General features: G+C 45.9%; 1 pseudogene; it reads left to right on the plus strand.

The window, feature by feature from the left end:
- Positions 1 to 251: 251 nt before the first annotated feature.
- LOC139380117 (acetylserotonin O-methyltransferase-like) lies at positions 252 to 27,183 on the plus strand (annotated as a pseudogene).
- The last annotated feature ends 734 nt before the right edge of the window (positions 27,184 to 27,917 follow it).

The raw sequence follows: 27,917 nt of genomic DNA on the forward strand, positions 1-27,917 counted from the left end.
CTCAGTCGGCTGTACTACCACACACTCACGAGAGCTCTCGGCTGTTCCACTAGCAGTAGTAGCAGTACCAGGATTGACTTGGGATCAACTCATACAGGACACACTCCTAAAGGACTCATACAGGATCTCTTGACAACAGGAGGCCACGCATTAACACTGACAGTCTCATACAGCGACAGGCACAAACGTATGTTAGTCAACCAGTGGTGTCTAGTGAGGCTACGGCTGAGGGACCGGGGAAGAGTTTTTCAATGGAGCTGGCGGCTGGTACTACTAATGCTGCTACAGCTGCTGCCTACACATAGAAGATTCTGGACTATATGGAAGGCTTCCTGGTCTCCAAGGTAACACACATAGATACACCCACATAGGATTCAAGTCCCATTCTCGGGCACTGTTTGATGGTTGTGTGTTTTACCCTGTCCTCTCCCCCAGACCCTGTTTACAGTGTGTGAGATGGGTTTATTTGATCTGCTGGCCTCGTCATGGCGCCCCCTGTCTCTAGAGGAGGTAGTGCAGGTAATCAGGGCCAGCCTGAGCGGTACTGAGAAGCTGTATCTGACCCGGTCCATCCACTACAGCTCCAAGACTATCTACCTCTGCTGGCACTACCTGATTGATGCTGTGAGGTGAGTCCTCTCACCCGAGTTGTGTTCACCAAGGAGAACATGTTTGGACATGTCCTGTATTATTAAAAAAAGAGATGTGATTGTTTATTCAGATTCTAACTCAGTATGTGTGATTGTTTCTCCCCAGGGAAGGCAGTAACCAGTATGAGAAGGCATTTGGTGTCAAAGTTGATGATTTGTTTGAAGCCATGTACAGGTGAGACGCACACACACACAGATACAGCTCTTCACCTCTACCCCTTCCCTCTCTCTCCATCTTCTCCTTCTCCTCCACTCTCTCTCTCTCTCTCTCCCCCTCTGCTTTCCTGCCTGGTGAAAAAGTATCAGTGAAGTGAGAAAATATTAGGAAAGTGAGAAGTTGTAGAATGGCCTTGAGCTTCACAGTCAATCTAATGATAATAATTAACTTGTTATGGTTCAGTGATTTTCTAGTCTAGGATTACAAGTTAAAGGATTTATTTCAGAACCAAGCACTTTGTCTTCCTTACCCGCTCTCTCTCTGCCTGGTGTCTGTCAGTCGTCATTGGCTGTGTGATAGGCGGGGAAGGAGGACATAAAGGAGGAATGTGGAGGAATCAGAGTTGTGAAATCATTCACAGCTATCTGGTACTGTATGTGTGGAGAGGTTTGTGTGTGTGTAAGCATGCCTGTGTGTGTGTGTTTGTTTGTTTGTTTCGGGGGTATGATTGACTCTGGAAATAGGGGGAGACAGCTGATTGAAGCTCTGCCTTCAGCATGTTTTAAAAATGTGTCTGCATGCACATACAGTGGGGAGAACAAGTATTTGATACACTGCTGATTTTGCAGGTTTTCCTACTTACAAAGCATGTAGAGGTCTGTCATTTTTATCATAGGTACACATCAACTGTGAGAGACGGAATCTAAAACAAAAATCCAGAAAATCACATTGTATGATTTTTAAGTAATTCATTTGCATTTTATTGCATGACATAAGTATTTGATCACCTACCAACCAGTAAGAATTCCGGCTGTGACAGACCTGTTAGTTTTTATTTAAGAATCCCTCCTGTTCTCCACTCATTACCTGTATTAACTGCACCTGTTTGAACTCGTTACCTGTATAAAAGACACCTGTCCACACACTAAATCAAACAGACTCCAACCTCTCCACAATGGCCAAGACCAGGGAGCTGTGTAAGGACATCAGGGATAAAATTGTAGACCTGCACAAGGCTGGGATGGGTTACAGGACAATAGGCAAGCAGCTTGGTCAGAAGGCCACAACTGTTGGTGCAATTATATAGAAAATGGAAGAAGTTCAAGATGACGGTCAATCACCCTCGGTCTGGGGCTCCATGCAAGATCTCACCTCGTGGGGCATCAATGATCACGAGGAAGGTGAGGGATCAGCCCAGAACTACACGGCAGGACCTGGTCAATGAGCTGAAGAGAGCTGGGACCACAGTCTCAAAGAAAACCATTAGTAACACACTAGGCCGTCATGGATTAAAATCCTGCAGCGCACGCAAGGTCCCCTGCTCAAGCCAGCCCATGTCCAGGCCCATCTGAAGTTTGCCAATGACCATCTGGATGATCCAGAGGAGGAATGGGAGAAGGTCATGTGGTCTGATGAGACAAAAATAGAGCCTTTTGGTCTAAACTCCACTCGCCGTGTTTGGAGGAAGAAGATAGATGAGTACAACCCTAAGAACACCATCCTAACTGTGAAACTTGCAGGTAGAAACATCATTCTTTGGGGATGCTTTTGTTTGAGAAATGCAGAATTATCCAACTTCCCAACAAGGGACCTAGCCCCTCTCCGGACCAACCCCCAGCCATCCTCACGTACATTGTACCCCCTCTGATTTTTGGAGTGCATGACGCCCCTGTGTGTGTTTGTGTGTATGTAAAGGGGACAATCTTAACATGATATTGTAGGAAAATAACTCCAAAGACCACAGGGGGTAGCTGTGCAGCTGTACAAGCTGAGGCTGAGAGGAGTTGGGATCTGACACACACACACACACACACATTGTGGAAAGAGAGGAAGAGTCTAGGGAGATAAAAAAGTTATGTGTGTTGTGTTTCCCTTTCATTCTGTGTTGTTATTTTCGCTTCTTTGATTCCTTTTCTCCCCTGTCCTGCTGTATTGGACTATTTGTGTGTGTGTGTGTGTGTGTGTGTGTGTGTGTGTGTGTGTGTGTGTGTGTGTGTGTGTGTGTGTGTGTGTGTGTGTGTGTGTGTGTGTGTGTGTGAGAGTGGGTGTGTGTGTGTGTGTGTGATGTGAGAGTGGGTGTGTTCACAATACAGATTCCACTAAACAATGTTCTTCTAAACCTCACCCAACCTCAGGGCTAAACAGTCTCCCAGACAGGCCAGGTTTCTGCTGCTTACTGATCTCTATGTGTCTCTGTAGACACTGTTTGGGTGTAAACCCCACATAGAGATCACACATCACAAACACACACCAGGGCTGGGCGGGCTCTCCTGGGACTCAGCACCTCATTGGTCATTTGTGGATTATTGATCCACCAATTAGTCCTGCCCCCAGGTCTAACGTAATGTCCATTAGTCAGTAACAGTGTATAGGTTACCGTGACAACACGATCACCTGGTTTACCCTCTCCGGTGCCCAGGCTGTTTATTCATGTGATTATAATACTTTGATCCTATATTACCCATCACTGCATCTATCTCTCTCTTTAGGTTGTAGTGGAGCCCTAGCCAAGAAATGTGTTGACGTACCCAGAATGCAGTTGACGATCTTTGAAATCCAGAGAACACTTTGTTACCGGCGACAACCAGACGATCAGCTTCCAATAAGTTCCACAAAGAGAGAAAGCCAATCAATGACCTCAGACAAAGCGATGGGAGGAGCCCGTAACAAGTTCTATCCTAAGTTATCTTTGCCATTGACTGACAGCATTGTATGTATAGTGGACTTTTTCAAAGACGAGTTGCTAGAAGCTGACCTCTACATTCTGGCGAGAATCCTTCATGACTGGACGGACACACAGCATAGAACTACTGAGAAGTCTACAGGGCCTGCAAACCAACTATACACACCCTCCTCCATCCCCCTCTCTCTCCTTCAGTCATTCTCTCTGATGAGAAAGATCAGATGCGATTTGACTCTCCTTACTCTTCCGCACCCCCCTTCTTCGCCTTGGGTGACTGTGTCAACAAAAGCATCCTGTCAGACAAGCCCACAAATACATACATACACACACACACACACACACGCACGCACGCACACACGCACACAATCTCTGGCCTTTGAGAGCTCTGCTGTAGCCATAAGCTTGCTACATAACACAAACACACTCACACACTTGCAAGTACATAACACACACACACACATTCTGCATAACAATGAAGATATTGTTTAACCTTCAGCTCAACCTTCTGCTAGAAACAAACAGCAAGCAGCAGTATGACAACTGTCATGACTGACCATGAGAATCCAAAAAGGTCAGATCAGGTTTGCAATTAATCATTTCAATCAGACCCCCTCTTAACTGTAGAGGGGGAAGGAAAGAACTAGTGGGGATTAACAACTCACGTCCTGTTGTAAATTAAAACCTCTTACAGCTCCCCCCCTACTTTGTGCAATTTCTGCCTGAAGACATACCCAAATCTAACAGCCTGTAGCTCAGGAACAGAACCAAGGATATGCATATTCTTGATACCATTTGAAAGGAAACACTCTGACGTTTGTGTACATGTGAATTGAATGTAGGAGAATATAACACAATAGATCTGGTTTAGATAAAACAATGAAGAAAACCATACATTTTTTATTTTATTTTTGTATCATCATCTTTAAAATGAACAAGATATAACAAACATTCAGATAGGATGATGGGGACAATTTCAGTGAAAAATATAATTGGGCAACAGTACTTGTGTAAAGTTTCACTTCCAAAATGAGTGTGCTACGTGACATTTATCATGAAGTCACCCAGGTGTCCCACACAAGTAGCCCAAATGTACCCAAGTGGCCAAATTGGTGAAGGTATACATTTTGAAACAAATAACTATATACAAAATGCCAAAATGGTATTCTAACACCCCCCAAAGAATTGAGAAATAAAAAGAAAAAAAAATGGATAAAAAAAAATATATATATACATTTACAAAATAACATGGGTAACTATTTACACACTTTCAATATTTGGAAGACCCTCAGTCCTCTATCAAATCAAATCTATTTATATAGCCCCAGCCTAAAACCCCAAACAGCAAGCAATGCAGGTGTAGAAGCACGGTGGCTAGGAAAAACTCCCATGAAAGGCAAAAACCTAGGAAGAGAGGAACCAGGTTATGAGGGGTGGCCAGTCCTCTTCTGGCTGTGCCGGGTGGAGATCACAGTGGTTGTAGAGGGTGCAACAGGACAGCACCTCAAGAGTAAAAATGAACAGTTTAGGGTTCCATAGCCGCAGGTAGAACAGTTGAAACTGGAACAGCGGCAAGGCCAGGTGGACTAGGGACAGCAAGGAGTCATCATGCCAGGTAGTCCTGACGCATGGTCCTAGGGCTCAGGTCCTCCGAGAGAGAGAAAGAGAGAATTAGAGAGAGCATACTTAAATTCACACAGGACACCGGATAAGACTCCCATTCAGAGTCAGTGTCACTGTGAAAGAAAATGTTCAGTTAGAATAGTTTCACATATGAGCCCTGTATCAACAGGTATAATAAACAGATATATATAGAGAGTTGAAGGTTGAAGGTTGAATATATTAGGTTGAATATATTATTATATTATTATTACTTGCTAGATCTACTGTCTCTTTCATATTATGACATTTCAGCTAGATCCACTGTCTCTTATATTATGACAGACCAGCTAGATCTACTGTCTTTATTATATTACAACAGACCAGCTGTATCTACTGTCTCCATTTCACTTTGGCCATTGATGTTGTCCTGCCCTCTCCTCAACAGCCTCAAATAGGCTATTTCATGTGGGTTGGGGTGGGGCGGCAGAAACGCATCTCACATTTCATGACATTACATGTTTATATATTGCTTCTAAAATGTAAAAAAAAAATCACAAATAATATTTTATATTATTAATTTCAAACAAGGGCATTAGCATGATAAGAACCAGTCCAAAACGATGTCCTCTCTCGTTCAAAAAATATTCCTCCACAATCGCTAAATGAATCGTCCTACAACAATCTCTGTCTCACCTTCCCAATCAATTTATTCTAAAATTGTGTGAACATCTGTATATCTAGACTTAGATTTAGCTTTCCCTGACTTAGTCGCCATAATGATTGATATATAAACAGCTGAATCTGCGCGTTCACCAAACAATGCAGTGCGTAATATGTGCTTCTCCTTCCGGTATGAAACTTCAATAGCGAATGACTCACTTTACGCTGGAGCTTACTACATGGGTTGGTCTTGCAACACATAAACATGGCGTATTGCCGTTTAGCTCAGCTCATTGGCTATCTACCCAGCTAGATTTCAAGACGATCAGTGGTCATTGGGTTAAAAGACAGTCAAGCAAAAATGAAACAGTGAGCAAATCATTGGTGCGCAATGCTGTCATGACTTGTTGTCTTCAAATCGGTTTCTTTCAGTCAATACGTCCTGCGAAATGGCCCATCAGGTATGATTGTGTTACAAACAAACCAGTTGATTGCAGTGAAACCAAACATGACTGGAAAAGTCACGTTCTGTGTGGGTTATTTACCTGGAATGTGTCGTCGAAAATGGAATGAGATGGAATTCACAACACAAGTAGTTCACAAAATGTTTCGTGTTAGGCTATAAAAACGGATCTTATCAAACAAAAGATCATTCATTGTGTAACAATGAGCATTGGAATTGCAAACAGACAAAGATTGTCAAAGGTAAACAATTTATTTTAATGCAGTTTGTAAATATGTTACACCTGTGGTGGTAAAAAAAAAAATTTTTATGGTGTTCTATGCTCAGATAATCGCATCGTATTCTTTCGCAGTAAATCCTTTTTTAAATCTGACAACGCAGTTGGATTAGCAAGATTCTAGGCTTTCAATACATGTGAGACTCTTGTATTTTCATGAATGTTTAATATGACTATTTATGTAGCGATCACCGTATGTTGTGGAATTTCAGCCGGCTAGCGGGCTCCGTGCGCAGAGAGGTGAGGGGGGAGATCCAGGCTTTCCCTCTCCAAATTCACCAAAGGAATGTTCTTTGTCTCAGACCTTTTTCTGCTGAAACTAACACATTCAAAAGCAAATACTGGAACAACATTTTTCAAGTAGAACGTGGGGAATTGTCAGAGGCGATCTATAGAACACTAATGTAATTTTGTTTGTTATTTTGTGATGTCATTAAAAATGTTACAAAGGAAATACTGTAACTTGGAAAGTATACCCACTACATATATGAAGTTTCCATACTATGTGCTGTACATGTAATATGAAAAATGATGAAAGTATTTTTCTTAAGAGAGGGATATGATTTGAGAAGTTATATGAGATAATTGTTTTCCATAACTTTGCGCAGTGAGTAATCACCGCCCTGGAGTGGGGTCAAGGAGCCGGAACCGCCCCTTTCGAGCAAATGGTATAAAGGATGGGTTAAGAAGTGAACACATTAGACCAGAAAAGGGCGTTGCTGCAGCTGCGCATTTAAAATGGTTTGAACTTTGAACCTCAACACGAGGTGGAGACAATAAACTCACATCCCGGACAATCACTGGTACGCATGATCAGCAGTCCTAAGTAAAGTATCTTCGAAAGCTAATTTAAGTAGGACCATCCTGCTCAAACCATCGTATTACGCTACACTCATCACCCCACTGGGGAACCATCGATACAGCTGCTCAAAGCGGGCGGCGGTTCGTGTGCAAGTATATGGTTATTGTAGGTGCGAATAGTTTCTGAATGTGACAATATTATGTCTCTGTCCATCTCCAACAAGTATCCATGTTGTTGTCATTCCACTAATCAAATCAAATTTTATTAGTCACATGCGCCGAATACAACAGGTGTATTCACCTTACAGTGAAATGCTTACTTACGAGCCCCGAACCAACAGTGCAGTTTAAAAAAATACGGAATAAAAGTAACAAGTAATTCAAGAGCAGCAGCAAAAAATAACAATATATACAGGGGGTGCCGGTACAGAGTCAATGTGCGGTTAGTTGAGGTAGTATATACAGTTGAAGTCAGAAGTTTACATACACTTAGGTTAGAGTCATTAAAACTCATTTTTTAACCACTCCACAAATTTCCTGTTAACAAACAATAGTTTTGGCAAGTCGGTTAGGACATCTACTTTGTGCATGACACAAGTCATTTTTCCAACAATTGTTTACAGACCTACCTACCTTCAAACTCAGTGTCTCTTTGCTTGAATTCATGGGGAAAAAGGAATCAGCCAAGACCTCAGAAAAAAAATGGTAGACCTCCACAAGTCTGGTTCATCCTTGGGAGCAATTTACAAATGCCTGAAGGTACCACGTTCATCTGTACAAACAATAGTACACAAGTATAAACACTATGGGACCACGCAGCCGTTGTACCGCTCAGGAAGGAGAGAGTCTCCTAGAGATGAACGTACTTTGGTGCGAAAAGTGCAAATCAATCCCAGAACAACAGCAAAGGACCTTGTGAAGATGCTGGAGGAAACAGGTATAAAAGTATCTATATCCACAGTAAAACGAGTCCTATATCGACACAACTTGAAAGGCCGCTCAGCAAGAAGTCACTGCTCCAAAACCATCAATAAAAAAGCCTGACTACAGTTTGCAACTGCACATGGGGACAAAGATCGCACTGTTTGGAGAAATGTTCTCTGGTCTGATGAAACAAATATAGAACTATTTGGCTATAATGACCATCGTTATGTTTGGATGAAAAGGGGGAGGCTTGCAAGTCGAAGAACACCATCCCAACTGTGAAGTACGGCGATGGCAGCATCATGTTGTGGGGGTGCTTTCCTGCGTGAGGGACTGGTGCACCTCACAAAATAGATGGCATCATGAGGTACGAAAATTATGTGGATATATTGAAGCAACATCTCAAGACATCTGTCAGGAAGTTAAAGCTTGGTCGCAAATGGGTTTTCCAAGTGGACAATGACCCTAAGCATACTTCCAAAGTTATGGCAAAATGGCTTAAGGACAACAAAGTCAAGGTATTGGAGTGGCCATCACAAAGCCCTGACCTCAATCCCATAGAAAATTGGTGGGCGGAACTGAAAAAGCGTGTGTGAGCAAGGAGGCCTACAAACCTGACTCAGTTACACCAGCTCTGTCAGGAGGAATGGGCCAAAATTCACCCAACATATTGTGGGAAGCTTGTGGAATGCTACCCGAAACATTTGACCCATGTTAAACAATTTAAAGGTAATTGAGGTAATTAAACTTCTGACCCACTGGCAATGTGATGAAAGAAATAAAAGCTGAAATAAATCATTATCTCTACCTAGACTGTAGTGCCTTGCGGTCTGAGTCCACGCAGTTGCCATACCAGGCAGTGATGCAACCAGTCAGGATGCTCTCGATGGTGAGGCTGTAGAACCTTTTGAGGATCTGGGGACCCATGCCAAATCTTTTCAGTCTCCTGAGGGGGAATAGGTTTTGTTGTGCCCGCTTCACGACTCATGGTGTGCTTGTACCATTTTATGATGAGAAAGGGGGCATGCTCGGTCCTCTTTTTCCTGTTGTCCACAGTCATCTCTTTTGTCTTGATCATGTTGAGGGAGAGGTTGTTGTCCTGGCACAACACGGCCAGGCCTCTGACCTCCTCCCTATAGGCTGTCTCGTTGTTGTCGGTGATCAGGCCTACCACTGTTGGGTCATCGGCAAATTTAACAGATGACAGATGTGGTGAACTCCTCAATGTCATTGGAGGAATCCTGGAGCATATTCCAATCTTTGCTAGCAAAACAGTCCTGTAGCTTAGCTTCTGCTTCATCTGACCACTTTTTCAAATCTATCTAGTTCCTGGTGCTTCCTGCTTACATTTTTTCTTGTAAGCAGGAATCGGGAGTATAGAATTATGGTCAGATTTGCCAAATGGAGGGTGAGGGAAAGCTTTGTAGGCGTCTCTCTGTGTGGAGTAAAGGTGGTCTAGAGTTTTTGTTCCCTCTGGTTGCACATTTAACATGTTGATAGCAATTTGGTAAAACTGATTTAAGTTTCCCTGCATTAAAGTCCACGGCTACTAGGAGCACCGCCTCTGGGTGAGTGTTTTCTTGTTCGCTTATGGCGGAATACAGCTCATTCAATGCTGTCTTAGTGCCAGCCTACGACTGTGGTGGTATGTAAAACATTTACAAAGAATTGTTACGATCTACTAGGTGTGGTGGGTGGAATCAGGCGCAGAGAGCAGGGTTCAGTCGTTTTCCTCAGATTTATTCCCCAGCGCAACAAAAACAGTCACGCCAACACACAGGGCGTAAATACGTTGCTAGTCCAAAACAACAACAGGACTAAACAGTCCGGAGAATAAATACAATAATAAATCACACCAACAAAACACAGAGTAACAACAACAAGCCCGCACAAATACCCAGCGGGCCTAGTGCCCCTAAATACCCTACAAACAAATCCTAATACAAAACAGGTGTACCCAATTAACCAATAACCCAAAACAAACGGAAAGGGAATTGATGGCAGCTAATAGGCCGGCGACGACGACCGCCGAGCACCGCCCGAACAGGAAGAGGCACCATCCTCGGCGAGGTTCGTGACAGTACCCCCCCCCTGACGCGCGGCTCCCGCAGCGCGCCGACCCCGGCCTCGAGGACGACCCGGAGGACGAGGCGCAGGGCGATCCGGGTGGAGGCGATGGAAATCCCTCAAGAGGGAAGGATCTAAAATGTCCCTCCCCGGTACCCAGCACCTCTCCTCCGGACCGTACCCCTCCCAGTCCACGAGGTACTGCAGGCCCCTCACCCGGCGTCTCGAGTCCAGAATAGCTCGTACTGTGTACGCCGGGGACCCCTCGATGTCCAGAGGGGGTGGAGGGACCTCCGGTACCTCACCGTCTTGTAGGGGACCAGCTACCACCGGCCTGAGGAGAGACACATGAAACGAGGGGTTAATACGATAATAAGAGGGAAGTTGCAATCTATAACACACCTCGTTTATCCTCCTCAGGACTTTAAATGGCCCCACACACTGCGGCCCCAGCTTCCGGCAGGGCAGGCGGAGGGACAGGTTTCGGGTCGAGAGCCAGACCCTGTCCCCTGGTGCGAACACCGGGGCCTCACTGCGGTGGCGGTCAGCGTCTCTCTTCTGCCGTTCACTGGCCTGCCTGAGAGAATCCTGGACTGCCCGCCAGGTCTCTCTAGAGCGCTGTACCCACTCCTCCACCGCAGGAGCCTCGGTCTGACTCTGATGCCACGGAGCCAGGACCGGCTGGTAACCCAGTACACATTCGAATGGCGACATATTCGTGGACGAATGCCGAAGAGAATTCTGGGCTAACTCTGCCCATGGGATGTACCTTGCCCATTCTCCTGGCCGGTCCTGGCAATACGACCTCAGAAACCTGCCCACTTCCTGGTTTACTCTCTCCACCTGCCCATTACTTTCGGGGTGATAACCAGAGGTAAGGCTGACCGAGATCCCCAGACGTTCCATAAACGCCTTCCAAACCCGAGATGTGAACTGGGGACCCCGATCGGAGACGATATCCTCTGGGACCCCATAGTGCCGGAAGACGTGGGTAAAAAGAGCCTCTGCAGTCTGTAGGGCCGTAGGGAGACCAGGCAATGGAAGGAGACGGCAGGACTTAGAGAACCGATCCACAACGACCAGAACGGTAGTGTTCCCCTGAGAAGGGGGAAGATCAGTAAGGAAATCTACCGAGAGATGGGACCATGGCCGTTGTGGAATCGGGAGGGGCTGTAACTTCCCTCTAGGAAGGTGCCTAGGAGCCTTACTCTGGGCGCATACCGAACAGGAAGAGACATAGAGCCTCACATCCCTAGCTAAGGTGGGCCACCAGTATTTCCCTCTAAGACCCCGCACTGTCCTATCGATCCCCGGATGACCCGCAGACGGTAGTGTGTGAGCCCACCGAATCAACTTATCACGGACACCAAGCGGTACGTAACTTCTGCCAGTCGGACACTGTGCAGGCGCAGGTTCAACCCTCAACGCCCGCTCGATGTCCGCGTCCACCTCCCATACCACTGGGGCCACCAGCCGAGAAGCAGGAAGGATGGGAGTGGGTTCGATAGACCGGTCCTCGGTGTCATAGAGACGGGACAGCGCGTCGGCCTTAGTGTTGAGGGAACCTGGTCTGTAAGAGATCGTAAATCTAAAACGTGTAAAGAACATGGCCCACCTAGCCTGGCGCGGATTCAGTCTCCTCGCTGCACGAATATACTCCAGATTACGGTGATCAGTCCAGATGAGAAAAGGGTGTTTAGCCCCCTCTAGCCAGTGTCTCCACACCTTCAGGGCCTTTACCATAGCTAGTAACTCCCGGTCCCCCACATCATAGTTCCGCTCTGCCGGACCCAGCTTCTTAGAAAAGAAAGCGCAGGGACGGAGCTTCGGTGGCGTACCCGAGCGCTGAGACAGCACGGCTCCAACCCCAGCCTCGGACGCATCCACCTCCACTATGAATGCTAACGAAGGGTCCGGATGCGCCAACACGGGAGCCCCAGTGAACAGTGCCTTCAACTGGTTGAAGGCTCCATCAGCCTCTGCTGACCACCGCAAACGCACCGGCCCTCCCTTCAGCAGTGAGGTAATGGGCGCCGCTACTTGGCCAAAACCCCGGATAAACCTCCGGTAGTAATTGGCAAACCCTAAAAACCGCTGCACCTCCTTTACCGTGGTCGGAGTCGGCCAATTACGCACGGCGTTAACGCGGTCACACTCCATCATCATCCCCGAGCTGGAAATGCGATAACCCAAGAAGGAAACGGCTGGTTTGGAAAACACACATTTCTCAGCCTTGATGTATAGGTCATGCTCCAGCAGTCGCCCAAGAACCTTGCGCACCAGGGAAACATGCGCGGCGCGTGTGGCAGAATAAATCAAGATGTCATCAATATAGACTACCACACCCTGCCCATGCAAGTCCCTGAGAATCTCATCTACAAAGGATTGAAAGACGGCTGGAGCATTTTTCAACCCATACGGCATGACGAGGTACTCATAGTGGCCTGATGTGGTACTAAACGCTGTTTTCCACTCGTCTCCTCCCCGAATACGCACCAGATTATACGCGCTCCTGAGGTCCAGTTTTGTGAAGAAACGCGCTCCGTGGAATGATTCCACCGCCGTAGCGATGAGAGGTAGCGGATAACTAAAACCCACTGTGATCGAATTGAGACCTCGATAATCAATGCACGGACGCAGACCTCCCTCCTTTTTCCTCACAAAAAAGAAACTCGAGGAGACGGGTGACATGGAGGGCCGAATGTACCCCTGTCTCAGAGCTTCCGTGACATATGTTTCCATAGCCAGCGTCTCCTCCTGTGACAGTGGGTACACATGACTCCGGGGAAGTGCAGCGTTCTCCAGGAGGTTTATCACGCAATCCCACCGTCGATGGGGTGGTAATTTGGTCGCTTTCCTCTTACTAAAAGCGATAGCCAAATCGGCATATTCGGGGGGAATGCGCACGGTGGAAACCTGGTCTGGACTCTCCACCGTCGTGGCACCGATGGAAACTCCTAAACACCTCTCTGAACACTCGTCTGACCACCCCTTAAGAGCCCCCTGTTTCCAGGAAATAAGGGGATTGTGAATAGCCAGCCAGGGAACCCCCAACACCACCGGAAACCCAGGTGAATCAATAAGGTAGAAACTGATCCTCTCCCTATGATTCCCCTGCGTTACCATGTCCAGCGGAATCGTGGCCTCCCTGACCAGCCCTGACCCTAGCGGTCGGCTATCTAAGGAGTGCACGGGGACAGGTGGGTCTATCTGCACTAACGGAATACCCAATTTACGGGCGAGTCCACGATCCATAAAACTCACAGCTGCGCCTGAATCGACTAGCGCCTTATGCTGAAGAGAGGGGAAAAATGCAGGGAAAAAAATTAACAAAAACATGTGACCAACAGGGAGCTCTGGGTGAGTTTGGTGCTTACTCACCTGGGGTGGCCGAGGAGCGCTCTGCCGACCATCTCGACTCCCAGAGGGACTCCTCCAACACCGGTCCGAAGTGTGTCCTCTCCGTCCACAATAGGAGCAGGAGGAGCCCCCTCTGATCCCCCTAGATGCAGCTCCTCCCAACTCCATCGGAGTGGGAGTGGGAGAGCTGGACGGTGGAATTAACAGGACCCCTTCTGAACGCCCGCGGGCAGCTAGCAGGTTGTCCAATCGAATAGACATGTCTATTAGTTCATCCAGGGAGAGAGTTGTGTCCCTGCAAGCCAGCTCCCGGCGGACGTCCTCCCGGAGACTACACCGGTAATGGTCCATCAGGGCCCTGTCATTCCACCCAGCACCAGCAGCTAGGGTCCTAAACTCCAACGCGAAGTCCTGCGCGTTCCTCGTCTCCTGTCTGAGGTGGAACAGTCGCTCACCCGCCGCTTTACCCTCTGGTGGATGATCGAACACTGCTCGGAAACGGCGGGTGAACTCCAGGTAGTTGTCCCGAGCTGAGTCTGGACTGTTCCAGACTGCGTTAGCCCAGTCCAGGGCCCTGCCAGTTAAACAGGAGACGAGGAGGCTCACACTCTCCTCACCCGAGGGAGCCGGACGCACGGTAGCCAGGTAGAGCTCCAGCTGGAGCAAAAATCCCTGGCACCCAGCAGCCGCTCCATCGTACTCCCTCGGGGGGGAGAGACGTAGTGCGCCGGACCCAGAGGACGATGTAGGTGGAGTAGGTGGTGTCGGGAGTGGGGGAGCTGGGGTAGATGTCGGGAGACCACTCCTCTCCCATCGTTCCATCCTCTCCATCATCTGGTCCATCGCGGTACCAATCCGATGGAGGACAGCTGTATGGTGATGAACGCGCTCCTCCATAGTGGGGAGAGGAGTGGTCGCTGCTCCTGCTGACTCCATTTCAATGGTGCGGGCTTCTGTTACGATCTACTAGGTGTGGTGGGTGGAATCAGGCGCAGAGAGCAGGGTTCAGTCGTTTTCCTCAGATTTATTCCCCAGCGCAACAAAAACAGTCACGCCAACACACAGGGCGTAAATACGTTGCTAGTCCAAAACAACAACAGGACTAAACAGTCCGGAGAATAAATACAATAATAAATCACACCAACAAAACACAGAGTAACAACAACAAGCCCGCACAAATACCCAGCGGGCCTAGTGCCCCTAAATACCCTACAAACAAATCCTAATACAAAACAGGTGTACCCAATTAACCAATAACCCAAAACAAACGGAAAGGGAATCGATGGCAGCTAATAGGCCGGCGACGACGACCGCCGAGCACCGCCCGAACAGGAAGAGGCACCATCCTCGGCGAGGTTCGTGACAAGAATATAGATGAAATCTCTCTAGGTAGGTAGTGTAGTCTACAGCTTATCATGAGATACTCTACCTCAGGCGAGCAATAACTTGAGAATTCCTTAGATATCGTGCACCAGCTGTTGTTTACAAAAGTACATAGACCGCCGCCCCTTGTCTTAAATCGGGTAACAATGAAACATAGTTAATTATACAAAAATCAGTCTTCAGATTAATGTTAAAGTCAAGTCACAACACAACTAAGGAAGAAACACATTCACGGACATCATATCCCGTCTAGTCCATCCTAGCCCAGAGCCAAAAAACACAATCACTCACTCATTATTAATTCACTCTGTGTGAGTGCCTGTGTTTGTATGCGTATGTGTGCATGCCTGTGTGAGTGTGTGTAGGAGGGGGTGTGTTGGTTGTCGAGGCATTGCTGTGTGAAGACGGGTCAGGGCCTCTGACAGCCCAGTGACGGGAAAGAGCTAATGTACACTGCCAAAGGTATTTACAACTTAACCAAGATAGACCACAGCCTTTCGTTTGAAAGTGGAACAAGTCAGTTATAGTGGGCAGAACAAGCAAGGAGGTGGGCAGAACCAAACACAAGCTAGTGAGATCCTATTGGCGCATTCTAGCATACATGTGCATATTTCAATTCGGGAACGCCTACTCTGTGAAGTGTGCGTGTGCAATAACTCAATTTGCCTTTGCACTCCTTCTAAACAACGTATTTATTTTTTTACTTTGGCCAAGTGTAAAGTCTACAAAACATATTCCACTCTGTTCGTAACAGATTCTATTTTTGGGAACAGAAAACTGTATTGAGATAAAATGTTTCAGCAATGAGAACATTTGTAGAATCCTGGCCAAAATCAATCTTCTCCCACTGCCGGCCACTGGGCTTCCTCTAACTACCATATTTGGTAGTGAGTGGAAACGCCAAGCGGATGCTTCACATTTATACATCCTGCGAAATATCTGTCTCATTGTGACACTGCCCTGCTGACAGCCGCAGGGTATAACAATGTACATGTGTAGAGAACAGACCAGATGTGTTGATGCTGCCCTGGGTTGCAAGTAGAGTAGTCTATCTACTGTTGATGTAGACTTGTCCCATCTCTGTAGTCTGTGTAGTAAACCTGTCATCTTTGTAAACCTTTGTTCTTCTGATGTTTGTATTATAGAGTATTTACCCATTAGAACTGTAATGGAATGTGCTACAGCTTCTCTGTTTCTTATTGGTTCTCTGGAGAGGTAAAGGGAGGGAGTAAATAAAGTAGAGGGAGGGTCAGACATTCAAGGACGTTCATCCTCTTGTCTTTCCCTCCTCTTCACCAAACTAATCTGGCCTCAGGCTGGGTCACACCACACTAACACAGAGTGATGATGTCCCTGTTCTTTACTAGGGGCCTTTGCAGGACGCTGCTGTAAGACAACAGCCCCAAGGGATTTTGGGCATACACCCACTAAATCGTCTGTATGTCTTGGTTATTCTTGGCAAAAGTTTACTTTTTCTAGAGGTTATTGCAAGGTTTTACTCCTGTATATTTTAGCATGGAAAACACATTTTGCTGGAGGCGTATTCATTAAAGCTGAAACAAGTCTCTCATAGCTCTGCATGGTCGGCCCTGGTCAAACAAGGCCTTGTTAGATTAAAAGTATTTAGGTGATAGTATGACATACTCTTCCTTGCAGGTGAGAGCAAAGATAGCTGAGATTTGATTTCAGCAGAGGACAGAGGAGATAAAGGAGGAGAGAAGAGAAAAGGGGAAGATATGAGAGGAGATGAAAGGAGGAGAGAGGAGGAAAGGGGGGGAAAAGAGAGGAGATGAAAAGAGGAGAGAGAAGGAAAGGAGGAAAGGGGGGAAAAGAGGAGATGAAAGGAGGAAAGAGAAGGAAAGTAGGAGATAAGAGGAGAGAGGAGGAAAGGGGGAGAAAAGAGAGGAGATGAAAGGATGAGAGAGGAGCAAAGGAGGAGACAAGAGAGCAGATGAGACTCACAGCTCAGAGTTCTTTTCATTGTATCTGTCTTGCACAGACACACACTTCTCACAATTGAAGAAAACCTATTCTCAGCTCTAAGCCTGCTTTTGTTCCCTATAAACATTCCATAATTAATGCTGAAGTCTCAGTGACAGCAGTATTGAGCTGAGGACAAAGCCTGTCTGCCCAATAGGATATATATATATATATATATATATATATATATATATATATATACACACACTGCTCAAAAAAATAAAGGGAACACTAAAATAACACATCCTAGATCTGAATGAATTACATTTTTATTAAGTACTTTTTTCTTTACATAGTTGAATGTGCTGACAACAAAATCACACAAAAATTATAAATGGAAATCAAATTTATCAACCCATGGATGTCTGGATTTGGAGTCACACTCAAAATTAAAGTGGAAAACCACACTACAGGCTGATCCATCTTTGATGTAATGTCCTTAAAACAAGTCAAAATGAGGCTCAGTAGTGTGTGTGGCCTCCACGTGCCTGTATGACCTCCCTACAACGCCTGGGCATGCTCCTGATGAGGTGGCGGATGGTCTCCTGAAGGATCTCCTCCCAGACCTGGACTAAAGCATCCGCCAACTCCTGGACAGTCTGTGGTGCAACGTGGCGGATGGAGCGAGACATGATGTCCCAGATGTGCTCAATTGGATTCAGGTCAGGGGAACGGGCGGGCCAGTCCATAGCATCAATGCCTTCCTCTTGCAGGAACTGCTGACACACTCCAGCCACATGAGGTCTAGCATTGTCTTGCATTAGGAGTAACCCAGGGCCAACCGCACCAGCATATGGTCTCACAAGGGGTCTGAGGATCTCATCTCGGTACCTAATGGCAGTCAGGCTACCTCTGGCGAGCACATGGAGGGCTGTGCGGCTCCCCAAAGAAATGCCACCCCACCCCACACCATGACTGACCCACCGCCAAACCGGTCATGCTGGATGTTGCAGGCAGCAGAATGTTCTCCACGGCGTCTCCAGACTCTGTCACGTGCTCAGTGTGAACCTGCTTTCATCTGTGAAGAGCACAGGGCGCCAGTGGCGAATTTGCCAATCTTGGTGTTCTCTGGCAAATGCAGAACGTCCTGCACGGTGTTGGGCTGTAAGCACAACCCCCACCTGTGGACGTCGGGCCTTCATACCACCCTCATGGAGTCTGTTTCTGACCGTTTGAGCAGACACATGCACATTTGTGGCCTGCTGGAGGTTATTTTGCAGGGCTCTGGCAGTGCTCCTCCTTGCACAAAGGTGTAGGTAGCGGTCCTGCTGCTGGGTTGTTGCCCTCCTACGGCCTCCTCCACGTCTCCTGATGTACTGGCCTATCTCCTGGTAGCGCCTCCATGCTCTGGACACTATGCTGACAGACACAGCAAACCTTCTTTCCACAGCTCGCATTGATGTGCCATCGTGGATGAGCTACACTACCTGAGCCACTTGTGTGGGTTGTAGACTCTCATGCTACCACTAGAGTGAAAGCACTGCCAGCATTCAAAAGTGACCAAAACATCAGCCAGGAAGCATAGAAACTGAGAAGTGGTCTGTGGTCACCACCTGGAGAACCACTCCTTTATTGGGGGTGTCTTGCTAATTGCCTATAATTTCCACCTGTTGTCTATTCCATTTGCACAACAGCATGTGAAATGTATTGTCAATCAGTGTTGCTTCCTAAGTGGACAGTTTGATTTCACAGAAGTGTGATTGACTTGGAGTTACATTGTGTTGTTTAAGTGTTCCCTTTATTTTTTTGAGCAGTGTATACACACACACACACTTACTTCTTTGAGTAGCTGGTTAGGTAGTGAGGTGGAGCTGGGGTGCCTGCAGCAGACTGGTGTGGATAGGGTTAGTGCTGTGTGGTTGGAAGTGTCAAGCAGTGTAATAATGCTACAGTGAATCTCTGATGTTTTACGGTATGTGTTTCTAAGGGCTTATCTGGGTCTAAGCATGTTGTGTGTCTGTCCATTTGTATGTAGTGGTTTGTCTCTGAGGACCATCTCAACCCTGATAATCACTTATCCCTAACTTTCTCTCTCCACCTCCCTCTCTCACCGAGCCGTAACCTTCATGAGCAGTGAAGTTCATAATAATTATTGTAAACCTAGACAGAGACAGGTACTGAGCGTTGAGGCAGTGAGACAGTGATGTTTATAATGTAACGAGTCAGTGAGACGCGTACTGAGTGGTAAGACAGTGAGCCAGTGATGTTTCTAATGTTTAAGGTTAAACGGATGCGGTTGCCGTGGGTGACTGCTGCCAGGGGAAGCTGGCCTTTAACAGCCAACCACAGTTCAACTCATTAGCATATTTCCCATGATTGTTTTTGTTACAGTGGAAATGCCACGGTCCTAGGTTTCTCTCTCACAGCATCAGACAAGATGCATGCATGCACGCACACACAGACACATAACATTGATCAGTTCTGCCACTGTTGATTAAGATCAAGTCTGGCTAAAGTCAGCTATTTGCAGTCATGTCTGTCAGGGGAGAATGCTTGGTACTCATTATATTTGGATAATTAGCCAGCTCCTCTCTCATTAACTGTACACGGACACATAATGAGCTGCAGTGAGGTTGGCAAACATTGCTATTGTCTGGCTATCTCTGTGTGTGACATTGCTATTGTCTGGCTGTCTCTGTGTGTGACATTGCTATTGTCTGGCTGTCTCTGTGTGTGACATTGCTATTGTCTGGCTGTCTCTGTGTGTGACATTGCTATTGTCTGGCTGTCTCTGTGTGTGACATTGCTATTGTGTGGCTGTCTCTGTGTGTGACATTGCTATTGTCTGGCTGTCTCTGTGTGTGACATTGCTATTGTCTGGCTATCTCTGTGTGTGGCATTGCTATTGTCTGTCTGTCTCTGTGTGTGACATTGCTATTGTCTGTCTGTCTCTGTGTGTGACATTGCTATTATCTGTCTGTCTCTGTGTGTGACATTGCTATTGTCTGTCTGTCTCTGTGTGTGGCATTGCTATTGTCTCTCTGTCTGGCTATCTCTGTGTGTGGCATTACTGCAAACCTCGGAATATCTCAGAATTTCTGTACTCCACATATGATAACTGTCATTATAAATGCATAGATACATTTTAAATAGATCTTCCTCACATTTTTGGAACCGACTGTTAAATGTAGTATATTAAACGTAGTATAAATACTCAGAAATAAGTCCCCAGAGCTGCAGGAGCGACTGCAAATGAGAGGAGCAGAGAGACAGACAGAGTTCAAACGCCTGCTAGATTCTCTCCCTCCAAGCTGTCACTGACTCATCCTAACAAGTTTCAAAGTTCAGGTTATTTAAATACACTGCTCAAAAAAATAAAGGGAACACTAAAATAACACATCCTAGATCTGAATGAATGAAATATTCTTATTAAATACTTTTTTCTTTACATAGTTGAATGTGCTGACAACAAAATCACACAAATTATCAATGGAAATCAAATTTATCAACTCATGGAGGTCTGGATTTGGAGTCACACTCAAAATTAAAGTGGAAAACCACACTACAGGCTGATCCAACTTTGATGTAATGTCCTTAAAACAAGTCAAAATGAGGCTCAGTAGTGTGTGTGGCCTCCACGTGCCTGTATGACCTCCCTACAACACCTGGGCATGCTCCTGATGAGGTGGCGGATGGTCTCCTGAGGGATCTCCTCCCAGACCTGGACTAAAGCATCTGCCAACTCCTGGACAGTCTGTGGTGCAACGTGGCGTTGGTGGATGGAGCGAGACATGATGTCCCAGATGTGCTCAATTGGATTCAGGTCTGGGGAACGGGCGGGCCAGTCCATAGCATCAATGCCTTCCTCTTGCAGGAACTGCTGACACACTCTAGCCACATGAGGTCTAGCATTGTCTTGCATTAGGAGGAACCCAGGGCCCAACCGCACCAGCATATGGTCTCACAAGGGGTCTGAGGATCTCATCTCGGTACCTAATGGCAGTCAGGCTACCTCTGGCGAGCACATGGAGGGCTGTGCGGCTCCCCAAAGAAATGCCGGTAGCGCCTCCATGCTCTGGACACTATGCTGACAGACACAGCAAACCTTCTTTCCACAGCTCGCATTGATGTGCCATCGTGGATGAGCTACACTACCTGAGCCACTTGTGTGGGTTGTAGACTCCGTCTCATGCTACCACTAGAGTGATAGCACCGCCAGCATTCAAAAGTGACCAAAACATCAGCCAGGAAGCATAGGAACTGAGAAGTGGTCTTTGGTCACTACCTGCAGAACCACTCCTTTATTGGGGGTGTCTTGCTAATTGCCTATAATTTCCACCTGTTGTCTATTCCATTTGCACAACAGCATGTGAAATGTATTGTCAATCATTGTTGCTTCCTAAGTGGGCAGTTTGATTTCACAGAAGTGTGATTGACTTGGAGTTACATTGTGTTGTTTAAGTGTTCCCTTTATTTTTTTGAGCAGTGTATATAAAGCTTGTGTTTCGATAATATAAATGTCTAATAGATTCAGTATTCGTCTCTCCTGTCACCATCAGCTCTGACCTATACAGCCTCTGAAGACAGCAGCTATCTTCAAACACTGACTCTATAATCTGCATCAAATTAGCATAAAAAAAAGACTATCCTTATGACTCATACAACTATGACTTGTTTTAAGCGACAGGCACATGCACAGGCGCTCATGCCTCTTTCATATGCTAGTCAGAACTAGGAAACTAAAACATTTCTGACTTGCTGATTTGTGAAATGCGGCACGTGTATAACTACAAACTGTTAGCTAGTCGGAAATGTCAGAGTTTCCTAGTTCCAACTAGCACGTGAACGCGGCATTAGACATGCATGTTCACACACGCACACATTACATCAGTCACATAATCACATTACACAGTAAATCACTGGGGCTGAGCCAGCTACCATCCAGGACCTCTATACCAGTCAGTAGAAAGGCTTCTTTAGTGTTCTAAGTTTTCAGAACTGTGGCCTTAATTGCCTACCGTCTGTAAGCTGTTAGTGTCTTAACGACCGTTCCACAGGAGCTGCATGTTCATGAATTGTTTGTGGTTAATTGAACAAGCATGGGAAACAGTGTTTAAACCCTTCGCAATGAAGATCTGTGAAGATATTTGGAATTTTACAAATTATCTTTGAAAGACAGGGTCCTGAAAAAGGGATGTTTATTTTTTTGCTGAGTTTATATTTGAAGTTTACAGAAATAATTGTGGGTGACGGTGTATTATGTACAGTACCAGTCAAGTTTGGACAGACCTACTCATTCAAGGGTCTTTCTTTATGTTTTACTATTTTCTACATTGTAGAATAATAGTGAAGACATCAAAACTATGAAATAACACATGAATTCATGCAGTAACCTAAAAAGTATTAAACAAATCTAAATATGCTTTATATTTGAGATTCTTCAAATAGCCACCCTTTGCCTTGATGACATTGGCATTCTCTCAACCAGCTTCACCTGGAATGCTTTTCCAACAGTCTTGAAGGAGTTCCCACATTTGCTGAGCACTTGTTGGTTGCTTTTCCTTCACTCTGTGGTCCAACTCATTCCATATCATCTCAGTTGGGTTGAGATTGGGTGATTGTCGGGGCCAGGTATCTGATGCAGCACTCCATCACTCTCCTTGGTCAAATAGCCCTTAAACAGCCTGTAGGTGTGTTGGGTCATTGTCCTGTTGAAAAACAAATGATAGTCCCACTAAGCGCAAACCAGATGAGATGGCGTAATGCTGCAGAATTCTGTGGTAGCCATGCTTGTCAAGTGTGCCTTGAATTCTAAATAAATCACAGACAGTGTCACCAGCAAAGCACCCCCACACCATCACACCCCCATGCTTTATGGTGGGAACCACACATTTGGAGATCATCCGTTCAGCTACTCTGCATCTCACAAAGACATGGCGGCTGGAACCAAAATCTCAAATTTGGACTCAAAGGACAGATTTCCACCGGTCTAATGTCTATTGCTTGTATTTCTTGGCCCAAGCAAGTATTTTCTTCTTATTAGTGTCCTTTAGTAGTAGTTTCTTTTCAGCAATTCACCCATGAAGGCCTGATTTATGCAGTCTCTTCTGAACAGTTGATGTTGAGGTGTGTCTGTTACTTGAACTCTGTGAAGCATTTATTTGGGCTGTAATTTCTGAGGCTGGTAACTAATGAACTTATCCTCTGCAGCAGAGGTAACTCTGGGTCTTCCATTCCTGTGGCAGTCCTCATTAGAGCCAGTTTCATCACTACGCTTGATGGTTTTTGCAACATCAGTACGCACACCTGCCTTTCCCTGTCACGCGCATCAGCGATCATTGGACTCACGTGATGCTGTGCATTTGACGCATGCACACACACATTGAAGGTGTTAATGGACAGCTGTACTGTATGGTTACTCTACATACTGTTATTATACACCGAGTGAACAAAACATCAAGATCACCTTTCTAATATTGAGTTGCACCCCCTTTTACCGTCAGACTGCCTCAATTCATCGGGGTATGGACTCTACAATCTGTCGAAAGCGTTCCACAGGGATGCCGGCCCATGTTGACTCCAATGCTTCCCACAGTTGTGTCAAGTTGGCTGGATGTCTTTTGGGTGGTGGACCATTATTGATACACACAGGAAACTGCTGAGCGTGAAAAACCCAGCAGTGTTGCAGTTCTTCTTATTATTATTTTTTCTATATATTTTTCCCTCCCAATTTCGATCTTGTCTCATCGCTGCAACTCCCCAACGGGCTTGGGAGGCGAAGGTCGAGTCATGTGTCCTCCGAAACATGACCCACCAAACCACGCTTCTCAACACTCGCCCGGTTAACCCGGGAGCCAGCCTCTCCAATGTGTCGGAGGAAACGCCATTCAAGTGAAAATCGAGGTCAGCCTGCAGGCGCCTCGGCCTGCTACAAGGAGTCGCTAGAGCGCAATGAATAAAGTAAAGCCCCCTCGGCCAATCCCTCCTCTAACCCGGATGACGCTGGGCCAATTGTGTGCCGCCTTATGGGACTCCCGATCACGTACGGTTTTTATACAGCCCTAGCTTTGCAGCTCTTGACACAAACTGGTGCGCCTGGCAACCCAGTTCAAAGTCACTTAAGTATTTTGTCTTGCCCATTCACCTTCTGAATGACACTCACACAATCCATGTCTCAATTAGAGGTCGACCGATTATGATTTTTCAACGCCGATACTGATTATTGGAGGACCAAAAAAGCCGATACCGATTAATCGGACGTTTTTTACATTTTACATTTTTGTTTTTTTTATGTATTTGTAATAATGACAATTACAACAATACTGAATGAACACTTATTTTAACTTAATATAATACATCAATAAAATCAATTTAGCCTCAAGTAAATAATGAAACATGTTCAATTTGGTTTAAATAATACAAAAACAAAGTGTTGGAGAAGAAAGTAAAAGTGCAACATGTGCCATGTAAGAAAGCTAACGTTTCAGTTCCTTGCTCAGAACATGAGAACATATGAAAGCTGGTGGTTCCTTTTAACATGAGTCTTCAATATTCCCAGGTATGAAGTTTTAGGTTGTAGTTATTATAGGAATTATAGGACTATTTCCCTCTATACCATTTGTATTTAATTAACCTTTGACTATTGGATGTTCTTATAGGCACTTTAGTATTGCCAGTGTAACAGTATAGCTTCCGTCCCTCTCCTCGCTCCACCCTGGGCTCGAACCAGCAACACAACGACAACAGCCACCACATCGAAGCAGAGTTACCCATGCAGAGCAAGGGAAACAACCACCCCAAGGCTCAGAGCGAGTGAAGTTGGAAACGCTATTAGCGCGCGCTAACTAGCCAGCCATTTCACATTTTAGGAACTGACTGTAGACTACATTAAATGTTGTATAAGCACTCAGAAATGAGTCCCCAGAGCTGCAGTATTGGCTTCAAAATGAGAGGTGCAGAGAGGGAGAAAGAGAAAGTTCAAATGGCTGCAAGCTGTCGCTGAAATGGTGAAAAAATCTCAAGTTTCAAAGTTTTTATTATTTATATGTGTAAAGTTTGTGTTTTGATAATATAAATGTCTAATCGATTCAGTTTTCGTCTCTCCTGTCACCATCAGCTCTGAGCTGTACAGCCACTGAAGACTGCAGCGGTCTCCACACACTGCTTTTCTCTCTGTAATCACACACACACACACACACACACACACACACACACACACACACACACAATGCTGCTTTCTCTCTGTAATCACACACACACACACACAATGCTGCTTTTCTCTCTGTAATCACACACACACAACGATGCTTTTCTGTCTATATAATTTGCGGCAAATCAGCATGTTCAAAAATGTTATCCTTATGATTCATACAACACACACACACACACACACACACACACACACACACAAGCATGCATGGACGGACGCACGCACACACAAACACACACTACACACACACAGGCCTTATACACACCTCCAATGTCAGAATAAGATATTAGTAGCTTATTCCCATGAAGCAGCAGGAAAGCCCATCTGATAGGTGTCTGAGGCATTACCATAATGATTGGTTCTCTCTCTGCTACACACAGGAAACACCTGCTGGAACACACAGAATACTAACCAGGACTTTCTGGAGACTGTATTACTGAGTTAAGGGGGAGAAAAGGCAAGTCTTCAGGTCTCAGGCAAGGTTCCTATGACAGACATAATTGTGGGTGACTGAGTGACTGTGTATTATGTATGTATGAGGTAAATAACAATCTATGAGTACTCAGTCTGGTTGGCAATGAGGCAGGAAAAAGGCTTCCCTACTGTCCTCTCATCTTGCCCTTGTTAAAACATACAGCTTGTTTAGTCACTCATGCTAACAGATTAGTCATTCCAGCCTCTAGTCCAGCCAGAGTCATAGTAAACCCACTTATTTCCAGCCTGATACACACACACACACACACACACACACACACACACACACAGTCCTACCCACCTTTCCTTCTGTCAAGCCTCTGTTCAACCGTTCCTTCCCCAGGGTCAGTTTGTCTGTCTGTCTGCTGGATCTGACTCATTATGGCACTACAGGGGGCTGGACACACACTGCTCTCACATCCATCAAGGTGGCAGCCTGTTACCAGCAGGCTGGAAAGAGCTGAGGCCCGTGGCATAAACAGCCTGTTTTTAATCTGGACTCCTATTTGTGTGTTTTTTGTATGTGCCTGCGTACGTGTGTATGAGTGTGTGTGTGTGTATCTGTGTCAGACAGCAGCAGAAACACTGATCCATAGTGACAGCAGAGGGACAGTAGAGCCAGATATAACGCAGGACTGTCATTATGACACAGATTCTGTCTGTTTAAACCATCTATAGCTTTATAGAATGACACTCATCTGCATGGATGCCTGTGTTTGATACATGTATCTGTCTTTAGTGACAGGATGCAGTCTAGAGAGAAATACGCCTGTTGGATGAGAAAGAGATGATTCACTCAGTATTACAGCACATATAGCAGACGTGTATAGTGACTTGCCAGGAAGAGCACGGAGTAATGGAGGCTTCTGTTTCTTTTAACTGTAGACTTACAACACTTGAAAGTGGGAAATAACAGTAGCAATCTGTAACCCAATCTGTTCATTGGCAGCCATATTGGACTGGCAGCCATCTTGGAAAGGCGCTAAAGTAAAGAAACTAGCTAATATCAACGGCAATCAGAGATTCAGCACCACGGACAACGGCTATCAGAGATTCAGCACCACGGACAGCGGCAATCAGAGATTCGGATCCATGGACAGCGGCAATCAGAGATTCAGCTCCATGCACAACGGTAATCAGAATCCTGTGATCTGACCTTTCAGAACCACAGGCCAGCGACCATCAGGTGCAGTCATCCCTGAATCCCTGATATAGGCTACAGGAAAACCTAGTAAGCAGCTAGGAACCTGAAGGGCAAGACTCCCCACAAACTCTGTTTGCATAGACTGTTCACAAACAAACCATTTCCGAGATAGAAACATTTGATGAATCTGGTGTGAGTGTGTATGTTGGCGTTAGCAGTGGAACATGCTGCATGAATGTGTGTGTGCCAGTGTGCGTGTCAGTGTCAGTGTGTGCACACGTGCATGTGTGTTAATGGAGGACTCTCATATATGACCCTCATCCCCCCCACTCCTCTACAGACCTATTACATATCTCTGACTCCACACCTCTGTCTTTCTTCCCCCCTCTCAGGAGGAGTGCCTCTCCATTAGATCTGAAATGGAGAGTCTTGACATTGTTGTGGATGAAACAAAGGAGGCAATATCAACGTGGAGGTGTGTGTTGGTATTGGTGTGTGTATTTGTGCCTGTGTAGGGAGGATGATTTTGCTCACTGATGTGCTTTAGAGGCTGTGCAGGTATTTCCCTCTGCCAGCAGTCTGAATATAGATTGCTAGATGTATAAGTCTTAACTCTGTAGACGTGAAGTGGTGGGGAGGGATCAAGTCAGACATTCTTCTGGTCTTAACTGTGATCTCACAGAGATGGAGATTCTTAGCCTTATCTGTCATGTCAGCTCCTCCTCAGCCATTTCTCTTGTGCTTTTCTCATGGTAGCACTCTTATACAGGTGTGTGTGTTTGTGTGTGTGTGTACTCTCATCATTGATAGAGATTATTAAAAGCTCAGATCAGAAGGAGTCATTTCAGCAGATTTTAAAGACGTGCTAAAGCCCAGTTGACACCTGGCACACATGAGTACACGCACAGGATAGAGAGAATGTCGGGATGAATACTTGAAAGATAGTATTGAAGGAATTTAGGGAGGAGAAGGTGGAGGAGAGGATGTAGGTATGACACAGCAGGAATGAGTGGGCAGAAGGAAGCCATATGCCGTGGGAGCTGTTGTCTGTACGTGTGTGTGTGTGTGATCCTTATAAATAAGACAAATGATCTGTCTTCAAATAACAAGGAATAGCCATATCATCCCTACACACACACACACACA

This window comes from Oncorhynchus clarkii, chromosome 22 (genome assembly GCF_045791955.1).
Source record: "Oncorhynchus clarkii lewisi isolate Uvic-CL-2024 chromosome 22, UVic_Ocla_1.0, whole genome shotgun sequence".
NCBI lineage: Eukaryota > Metazoa > Chordata > Actinopteri > Salmoniformes > Salmonidae > Oncorhynchus > Oncorhynchus clarkii.